The 10820-nt window shown below is 44.8% G+C and overlaps 1 protein-coding gene across 1 annotated transcript in view; it reads right to left on the bottom strand.

The window, feature by feature from the left end:
- The window catches only part of IGDCC3 (immunoglobulin superfamily DCC subclass member 3), a 56992-nt gene that overhangs the window by 36146 nt on the left and 10026 nt on the right, over window positions 1–10820 (bottom strand).

The raw sequence follows: 10820 nt of genomic DNA, 5'->3' as shown, positions 1-10820 counted from the left end.
TATTATTATTATTATTATTATTATTATTATTATTATTATTATTATTATTAATTTGTTTTATTTATATACTGCTATTCCAAAGATCATAGCGGTGAACAGCAAGTACGCTAATTAGCAAGTAAGCTAATTTGCTCCCAACAGTCTGGGTACTCGTTTTAGCTCCCTCCTGGGAAGGATGCAAGCCTGAGTTGAACTTGGGCCCTTTTGCTGATCTTGAACTCGCAACCTTGTGGTTTTGAGTGAATGGCTGCAGTACAGGCATTGAACCACTGCACCGCCAGGGCTCCCTTACATCAGAATCACTGTGCTTTCCAAGTTTGCTGTTGTTGTTGTGAGCTCTGAAAACATTTTGGACTCATGGCGGCCCGGAGGCCAAGAAACTGAGATTGTCGTACTTTGGCCACATTATGAGAAGGCATGACTCATTAGGAAAGATAATGATACTAGGAAAGGTGGAAGGAAGTAAGAAGAGAGGAAGACCACATAACAGATGGATAGATTCAAGCCTGGAACTGAGCAGAAGCCGAAGAACAGAGGGCCCTGGAAGAGTCTCATTCAGATGCACAGCTCCTCCCATGCTCCTTTCAAGACTGTTATTGTTGTGAGCTTTTATGGCATTTCGGACTCATGGCAACCTTAAGGCAAACCTGAACCAGCATGGCACAATGGTTTGCGTGTTGGACTGTGACTGGAGATCAGGGTTCAAATCCCCCCTTGGCCATGGAAGCCCACTGAGGGACCTTGGGCAAGTCCCGCTCTCTTAGCGCCGTAGGAAGGCAAAGGCAAACCCATTCTGAACAAGTGTTGCCAAGAAAACCCATGACAGGGTCGCCATAAGTCAGAAATGACTTGAAGGCACTCAGCAACAACATCAACAGTGTGAACCTATCACAGGGTTTTCTTGGCTTGCTTATTTTCAAGGCTATCATGGGGACCTTGTCGGAAGGCCTTACTGAAATCAAGATATGTGGATGCCCCACGTAAAGCAAGGGTCCACTGTAGTTTGTTGGGTGTGAGGAGTCAGCCTGGTATAGTAGTTTGAGTGTTGGACATTGGGAGACCAGGGTTCAAATCCCTGCTTAGACATGTCTAAGCGGCCACACTGTCTCACCCTTGTAAGAAGTCAAGGGTGAGAGAGTGTGACTGCCAAGAAAATCCTATGATAGGACCGCCACAGGTCAGAGTCAATTTCAAGGCACACAACAACAACACGGTCCAAAAGAAGAACTTTTCCAGGCTCTGGGAATAGAGGAAGGGGGAATGCAGACTTCATGCCTCACTTGATAGATTCCCAGAGGGAAAAACAAATAGCACGCAATGCTAGATGGGCCTTTTGTCTGATGGATCCATTTGGGTCTTTCTGACATCCTTTATGGTCAAGAGTTGGTGCAAGACCGCTGGCACCTTGTTCTGTTCAGAACCGGAGAGCTTTAGGAAGAGGGGCAGCAGCTGTTTGCTTTTTGGTTCATTAATTCAGTGGTTCTCCTGAGCTACGTGCAAAGAGCATTTCCTTTGTGGATTTGTCATCCCTCACTTGGCTAAAAAACCCCAGCCAGCTCTCATGCCATCCACCGATCCATCGTCACAGCTCTGCTTTATTAAAGTCCCCACTTGTGTATTCAGTCACAATTCCAGTGTATGTATTCGGTCACCAGATGTCAAGGGAAAATGAGACCCAGGACTTGGGAGATATTAAATGCCATCCATCAAACAGGAGGAGGAAGATGCGCCTCTTTGCTCGGATTCATGCATAATGGCAAGCCTACTTGTTTTCAGATTTGCCCATTTGGCTGTTGTAGTAGTTTATGTACTATTCAGCTGGTCAAGATCCTTTACCACTAGTCAAACTTTTTCCTCTGGCTCCTGATCAGAGTCGGGGGACTACAGGTCCCAGAATCCCCTGGGAAAGGTTCGTTTGGGGTTTACAAGTCCCAGAATCCCCTGGGGATTGTGTTTATGTTCTGCTTTCATCTTAATGTGGGACTTTGACACTTATGCAAGTTCGTTTTCCTCTGCAGTCCCTCTCAAAATGGCACTCGGAATTGTCACTTCCTTCCCGACACCATTTTGAGAAGAACTGCGGAGGCAAACAGATGTATTTAGTGTTCTTGGATGGTTGTGACACCAGAATGAGGGTGTTTGCATGCATTTTCATTTGATGAGGTACTAGGGAATCCTGGGAATTGTAGTTCATTGTGGCATCAGAGCTCTCTGACAGAGAAGGCTAAATGTCTCATGAAACTCCAGCTTCCAGAGTTCCCTAGCATGGAGCCAGGACAGTTAAAGTGGTCTCAAACTGGATTATTTCTGCAGTGTGTTTTGGACCAAAGTGAGCCATAGCTACCGTGAAACCAGGGAATGATGGCTGCAACACTCCCCATTTTCTATAAGATATTTCCGCCACTCTGGAAATTATAGAGAGGGTCCACTTTAATCAAGCTTTACAGGAAAAAGGGGAGGAATGGGAGGAAATGGGTTTAATTCATCTGCAAATATAATTACACTCTGCAGCACTAAGATTTCGGCGTTAATTTGCTCGCATTTGCCATGTCATCTGGGCAACAAATCATGAAACAGCTCAGGCTCCATCGTTCTCTCCTTTTTTTTGCAACTTTATGTATAATGCATTCGACAAATAATGGGAACAGGGAAGATTACATCCCGAACCCCGCAGTGAGTAAATTAAATGTAGTTGCTGCAAAGTAAATTGAAATACATATTGGACTTATTACACTGTCGGGTTTAATAGCCACCAGTGAGCTGGATTTCACCCGCTCAATATAATCTGCCTCCAATGAGAATAGATGCGGGCTGGGTTTTTTTGGGGGGGATTAAAAATAAAATCTCTGATCAGCGATGGCCTCACTCCTATTGAAGCTATTTAGCAATTGCTGGCATTTCAAACTCCTCATTAGGGTTTCCGAGCTTTTGTCACCCAACACTTTGTGCATTTTCAAGCCTCTTTGGGAGGAAAGTTTTATTTAAAAGATGGTTTGAATTAGGGTTGCCAATTCAGAATTGTCCCAGCTCCTGGGATTTCCAGTCCAAAACCTGAGACTCAACTCAATGGAATGACAATAGCCAGAACATCTTTGCACAAGTTGTGCAAACATTTGTGCAAATGTTCACAAGCAGTTGACCTATTGTTCTCCCAAGATGCCAGCCACAGATGCTGGTGAAACGTCAGGAATAAACCCTTCTAAAACATGGCCACATAGCCTGAAAAACCCACAAAAAAACCTATCCATGTGCAATATTCACCTGCATGTACAATAGCCCCACATGCACAACTCTACAAGTTTGAGGAATAGCTTAGACATCTGGCCATGTTTAGCTTGAAGAAGAAAAAGGCACAGAAGTGGCACAGAGCGCCATCTTGAAATATCTGAAGGGATGGCATATATGGGATGGATCGAGCTTGTTTTTCACTGCTCCAGAGACTAGAAAATGGATCCAAACGATAAGACAATCCACTTAAACATAAGGAAGAAGGTTCTGATGTTAGAAGCAGGAAATTAGTAGATAGCCATTGCAGTTCCTTCCAATTCTATGATTTCTCAGTATTGCGAATGTGGATGTTCTGCATCAGACAAAAAAAGGCCAACAATTTCCATAGGAAATCCTATAACACGCATGAGATAGTGAAGAGATTCTGGCTCTCATCTCTAGGAGTTCCTAAACAGTGAACCATCTAGGCAACATATCCAGGGGTAGCCATGCTGACCATATAGCAAAGTACAATGGCATCCAAAACTCGTAAAACAGGGATACCATTGCTTTTTGTGGGTTTTTTGGGTTCACCAGCATCTGTGGCTGGCATCTTCAGAGAAATCTAGAACATGGCCCCACAGCCCAAAAAACTTTGGATGCCAGCCATAAAAGCCTTCGACTTCACAGTGATACCATTATTGGATCAACCAAAGTGCACAAAACAGATGACGCAAACTTGCCATTTTGTGGGTTTTTGGATGTTCCCGTACTTCGCTAACCGTCCAGTTTGCCCAGTTTACCAAGTCAACTGGATACTTGTTAGCTTCCCAAGCCTCCCAGGAGGGGAGACTCTGCATGGCCACCCTTTCCTTCCTTTCCCATCCTCAGAGAATGACTTTGCTGCTTTACACAAGGGCTCCATGTTATTTTCTCCGGTGGGCCCCTGCGAGGGGAGAGTTGGGGGAGAGCATTGTTCCAGAGCTGTCCCTCACACAAAATAAATCCTTTATGCCTGGCTTTAAAAGGGGAGAGAGAGGGAGACTTAGTGCTTTCAGATTTATTCTCTGGTGCTCTCCGTTGACCTTGCGTGACCTCCATTACTCAGGAATCCTCTAGAGAAATCCTTAAAAGGCTGGCTTGCAATTATGGACCTTCAAGCTCATTTGTTTGCTCAGGGCAGGGTGGTCCGGCACATCCGGACCCCCACTCCTTCCTCGCCGCCATCCCCCCCCTGATCCTTTGGCGAGGGAAAGCGCCTTGCAAAAGTTATGATTATCATCATCATTATCCCTCGCTGCTTAAAATTGCAAATCCTCCTCTTGTGCAAAGACTGGCAAGACCCTTGTCAGCTTTGTGAATTTGCTGGCTTGGTGTTCCCAGCCCTGGGTTTCCAAGCAGAGTAGGGAAAGACCAGGGAAGGGGGAAGAAAGGGGTTCATCTGCATTATAAAACTGAAGCATGCCCCTCTTGAGGAGGCTTCTAGTGGTGTGAGAACATGGGAAAAGAAGAAGAAGAAGAAGAAAAAAGGGGGGGATGCTCTCTTTTTTATTTTTGGACATCTGCTTCCTGATATTCCAGAGTGTGAAAGAAGAGAGAGGATGATGGAGGGGAAGGGGAGGTAACCAGAGATGACAGGAGAATTAGGAGCTGTGGGTGGCACTGAGTGGAAGATACTTAAAGCTGGGGAGGATGGAAATGGACAGGATTAATTTGTTGTCTTCAGTGACTGTGTGTCATTTTTGCCATTGTTTTCCTTCGAGGCTGAGAGAGTGTGACTTGCTCAAGGTCCTTCAGTGACTCTCAGTTTTCCAACATGGAAGACACCATGGTGCTCCTCATAGCTTTGTTATTGTATGCCTCCGAGTAATTTCCACTTACAGTGAGGTTTTCTTGGTAGGATTGGTTCAGAACGGAGTTGCCTTTGCCTGTCTTTGTGGCTGAGAGAGTGTGACATGTCCTAGGTCACCCAATGGGTTTCCATTGCGGAACAGAGATCCAAATCCTGGTCTCCAGAGTCGTACTCCAGAACTCAAACCACTACACTATGCTGTCTCTTCAAAGAAAAGAAGGCTGACGTTAAACATGGCCACCCTTCGTCATGAGCAGCAGAATCCAAAATATGAGTAGTAACTAATCCTAATGAGCATTGGCATCTGTCATGTCCTTGCAGCATTGCATTGGCTCCTCCATTCCTGGGGCTGACACTAGTGAGAGCAGAAAACCACCATCCCTTTTCATTTATATCCCACCTTTCTCCCAAGCTGCATACAAGAAATGCTCAGTGCAATAACATCAACAAGAAGTTGCAAAAGTTGCAGCAGGAGCATCATGCTGGCAGCACTATGCACTCATCGCTTGTAGACCCATTGAATCAATGGGACTCACGTATGGGATAGGTGGGATACAAATAAATGGAGGGACGATGGTTTTCTGCTCTCGCCATTTAACAATTATGGTTGTGACTACCAAAGGGATTTCGGCTATCATTCCACCTCAAATGGACATTGGTAACTGAACTGACCTCAAAGCATCAAGGGCAAAGTATTTCACTGATGTAATTTTTTGCAATATTTTAAAGTAATAATAATTATTATTATCATCATTATTTTCACACCATCACCTGCAGTGTTTTTCATTTTCACTGCAGAAAAGCAATTCCAAAAGTTTGCAAATCAGAGATCCCTGGCCCAAACAAAGCGGGCATCTGTTTTGCTTTGTTTGTTAAGGGTTTGAGTAAATACAGGATTCTGTCAATTCTAAGAGACACAACTGCCCAAGTTGCTTCGGAGAAATTTGAATGCTCAATTAAAAAAGTAGCAAAGGCGACAATGAACAAGAATGAGAACCACTTCACACTCCACAATAACCATTGCAAGGTCTGGGTAAACCTTATTTTAATAAGTCACCATTAGCCGGTCCTCTTTCTATTCCCTATTGTTAAGTGGGCCAGTTTGTCTAAATTGGATTCAAATGAAGTATTTTGCATGGGCAGTAAGTACCTGCTGCCAGGCTGTCAAAATGCCACTCATGTTTTTCGTAACACAAGCGCACATAGCCCATTCTTAGGACACACACACACACGGAGTGTGCAATTGTGAGGCTTTTCGGGGAGGGGATTTGGTGAAACATGTGGATAAGACTTACAAGAGAAAAGAGCTGGAGTAAAAAAACACTCTCACAATTATCCTCCATGGTTAAGAAAAGTGTTATTTGTCTGTCTGTTCCAGCACCAATGCCATTACTGTCACTGGCTTTGCAATCATTTTGTGTCACTGTGTATTGACATATTGCAAAATGTTGTAAAATAATACATATGTTTCCCTTTTGAACACCTTGATTTACCATATATATGCAACTACAAGCCGACCTCATGTATAAGTCGAGGGCAGGTTTTGGGGTCAAAATTATGGATTTTGATATGACCCTTGGATAAGTTGAGGGTAAAACTTAGGGACATGCAGCAAAGGATCTAAATGATGAAGCAAAGGAAAACAAGGAACCTACAAAATTCTGGCAGGCATCAAGGTTTTGGCTCACACTAAACTCTGAATGGAAGTCAGTGCTTCCAGGACAGACTGCACTCTTGCCTTTCACCAACAGTTCTCCTTTTAATAAGAGTTCAAGTATAGTATTTACTTTGACCCATGGATAAGTCGACCCAGGTTTTTGGGGTCAATTTTTTGACTAACATTTCTAGGCTTATACATGAGTATATACAGTAATCATATACCCCATATTTCCATCCTTAATTTACACTGCAAGGTGCATTTCTGGAAAGCAGGGACACAAAGTTGAGCTCCCAGTGGCTGCTCCACCGCCTGCCAGAATCTGGTAGCTTTGCACTACATTCTCCATCGTCCCCTGGTCACTGTGAGGACAACAGGCGTTGTAATCAATGTAATCAATCAAAACTATCTGGAAGGCATCAGCTCAGAGATTACCTCTTTTTCACAATCCACAAGGGATCAAGAAGACCCATACTGGTTCCTTCCATAAAAACATAACACACGAAAGCTAGAATCCTGAAGACTTGGGACCAGTCTACTTGCAAAATAGGGAGGAGCATTCAGACGTCTCAGTAAGTGGTATCTAGAGGAGTGCAAGGAATGTGGATCGCACCAGTTTGACAACTCAGTGGAGGGGTGACACCCAGTTGGGCATGCAGGGTGCGAAGGGGAGAGCATGCTCCTCCTGGCTCCACAGCGGAGGTGACATCCTCCTCACAAGGAGGCCACCACTGGATTAAAAAAGTGAAGTGCACCCTTTCGGTCATTGCCGCCCCCCCATGCACTCCCCCACACCGGATGACGCCAGGCATTGGGACATCACTGTTCTCAGCTAGAAGCCCAAACTTCAAATCCCAGGATCCCACAGGATACAGCCAAAGCACAATCATAATGCTTTCATTGTTTATTGTGAAAGGGATCCTAGTTGCACTGTGGGTCAACTCGGGGAGCTTTTGGCTTTCAGACCATGCGGCCCCTGAGCCAATGCTCTCTGTGGCCTTCTTGCAACTGAAAGGCCAGGAACCTTTTCTTGCTTTTTTCCTTTTCATTTGACTTGCAACTAGCTATTCCTTCGTTGCTTCTTTCCTTCCTTCCTCTCTCCTTCCCTTGCATCCATTTCCCCTTTCTTTCTTTCTTATTCTGGCAGCCACAGCCTGGTCTATCTTTTCTTAACACTCTTTTACTCACACACACCTCATGGCCATACCCTGCTCTCTGGCCTGACGATGAACTTGTTGCCATGGCAGGAGTTTAAGTATGCGCCGCGCAGCTTCAAATGGATTGAGCAGCAGCATGGAGCCTCATAGGTTTACTGGAAAATCCTGTCAAAAACTCACTTCTCACTACAGACAGGAATGGAGGCCAACATCCATGGAAGGCTGCCTTTTCTGGACAGGGGTGGTCCCTGGACCTCAATTTTGTAGCCTCTGCTAGTCCCACAAAACACCCAATGAGGAAATCTGCAGGGAGAGTCCCTATCACATGCAAAAACACCCCCATCTTTGCAAGCTGCACTTAGTCCCTATATTGGGAGAAAGGTGGGATATAAGTAAATATCATCAGCAGCAGCTTTTTTAAACATGGGTAAAGGCTGGAAGCGATGCCAGATCTACCCATAGGCTCCGACCCCCATCCCCCACGGCCCCAACACCACTCCATCCTTTGTTTGCAGTAAAAACAGATCCTCGCTCTTATCCGGGCCTCTCAGTCACAGTGAAATTTCATTTGTTTTCTTCCCAACGTCATCGCCTCTGCAGCCATTGTTCCCTTCCTGTGATCTGTGAAAACGGAGCCATTGAGCTCAGTGACAGCCGTGGGTGCAACCGCCGCGCATCAAAGGGATGCAAAGAGAGGGGGAGGAGGGAGAGGCGCTCTTGGCCTTGACAAAGAGTTGCCTTTTGAGAAAGTTGCCGGCCCTTTTGCCCCCCAACAGGAGCACCCCTTCCCCAAGAGAGGAAAGGAGCTTGCAAACAGGAGACGCCAGAAGAACAAAGGGGCAGTCTGCCCTCCGCATCCATGCATTCTGCACCCACAGATTCAGCTAAACACCGTTTGAAAATATTCAAAGCAAAGCTCATGGAACCATAGAGTCCAACCCACTGCCATGCAGGAACTCTCAATCAAAGCATCCCCGACTTTTTGCCATTTTATATAAGGGGTGCCGTTGTGTTGTTGTATGTCTTCAAGTCGTTTCTGACTTAAGGTGAAGCTATCATGGGGTTTCTTGACCTGTTTCTCCAGAGGGGGTTTGCTGCTGCCATCCTCTGAGGCTGAGAGAGTGTAACACACTCAGTGGGTGTCCATGGCTGAGCAGTGAATTGAACCCTGAAGTCCAGAGTTGTAGTCCAAACCATAATTCCTGTATACAGTGGACCCTTGTTATACGCTGGGGTTTGCTTCCAAGATCCTCCGCAGGGAACAAAATCCGTGTATGCTCAAGTCCCATTAAACATAATGACATAGCAAAATGGTGTCCCTTATTTAAAAAAAATATGGAAAATCAAAGTTTGATATTTGAAATTTATACTTTTTTTGGAACATTTTCAAACCGTGGGTGCTTGAATCTGTGTATAAAAAATCTGTGTATAAGGAGGGCCAACTGTCTTACTGAATGTAATGGCAGCAACTGTGGCATAAACAAGTAGCAAACTTTAAAAAGTATACCTTTAAGTTAACAGTACAGTATGCACACCCTAAATGTATTCACTTGAATCTACCTTCATGTGTTCAAAGTGAAAATGTGGTAAGATATTTTATATATATATATATATAAAAATAATTAAAAAATAAAAATTTAAAAAATTCCAAAAAAATAATGTTAATTTTTTAATAGAAACCCAGGGCCTCTCCTTTCTCTTCCCACTGAGTCTTTCCCCATGTGCACCATGTCTACAGCATTTTAAAGGGACACAGGCAAACACCAGCTTGTTTCTGGCCAAAGGAGCAATGGTGTCACCTGGTGCCATCCGCACCCTTTGCACCTTCCAAATGATGCTCCTGGTGTCCTGGGAAAGAGCAAAACTGCTGGCTGTGTTTGTATCCCCTCTCAAAGCAAGGAAAGGAGAAGGCAAGGGGAGAAAGGGTCCCATGAAAGATGGCACCACTTGTGCCCAGGCCTGGAGAAGCTCTTCAAGATGCGAGCCCAGTGAGCTGCGAGGCCTCTTTCTCAATCCTTCTCGAGAATCTCCATCCTTGTGGCAGCATCTCCCAAAGCCCTTGCAAAGCAGGCAGACTTTCCCTTTTCAGCGGGGCTCCATTCAGCCCCCAGACAATGGGGAACAATGGGCGGAGGCGAAAGGGGAGCCCTCTTTGAACAGTGCTGAAGAGGCCATCTGCTCCAGACGTCAATGCCAAGGCTGGGAACTGGGAAGATCCCAGGTTCAGACTTAATCTCAGCCACTTAAGCAAGCGATCCGGAGGCCAAACTGCAGCTGACCGTCCCCGCCTCCTCACCCCATCCTTGCTCCACGCCCATACATACATACACACACACACACACCCATATATATTTAAAGCAAAATCAAGTTTAAAACCACTCCACTCCTCCCCTTGCAATAGATGATGCTTTGGAGAGGGAATCTGTACTCAACTATTATAGCACTTCAAACCCACTTTAATGACCATGGCTTTGTCCTGTGGAATTCATTCATAGTTTGGTGGTGTGGCACGTTGAATTTTCTACCAGATCTCTCTGGTAAAGGAGAGTGGAACCACAATTCCCAGGAATTCATAGAATGGAATCAGAACATTTAAAGTGGTATCAAACTGCTATTAACTCTAATGCAGAGACATTTAGAATCTGCTTTCAGAAGTCCTTTGTTGAAAGTATTGCAACAGCTCCACTAGCAGCCCATCCGTTTCTGGGCAAAATTTAAAAGTTCTGACGATAATCTATAAAGCCCTATATGGTTCAGGTCTAGCTTACTTGAAGGACTGTAGTCTCCCATTATTATTAGTAGTTGTTGTATTAGTATTATCATAATGTGTTTTAGATTTCTCAAAAAATACTGTCCCAATCCTATACCTGTGGAGGACATGTTCCCAGACTTACCATGGATAGCAAAAAATACAGATAATGACAAACGCTATATTTCTGCTGGAGAA

This window comes from Sceloporus undulatus, chromosome 6 (assembly GCF_019175285.1).
Source record: "Sceloporus undulatus isolate JIND9_A2432 ecotype Alabama chromosome 6, SceUnd_v1.1, whole genome shotgun sequence".
Lineage (NCBI taxonomy): Eukaryota > Metazoa > Chordata > Lepidosauria > Squamata > Phrynosomatidae > Sceloporus > Sceloporus undulatus.
Note: the sequence above shows the minus strand (reverse complement) of the source record. Positions and strands in the feature narration are given on the sequence as shown.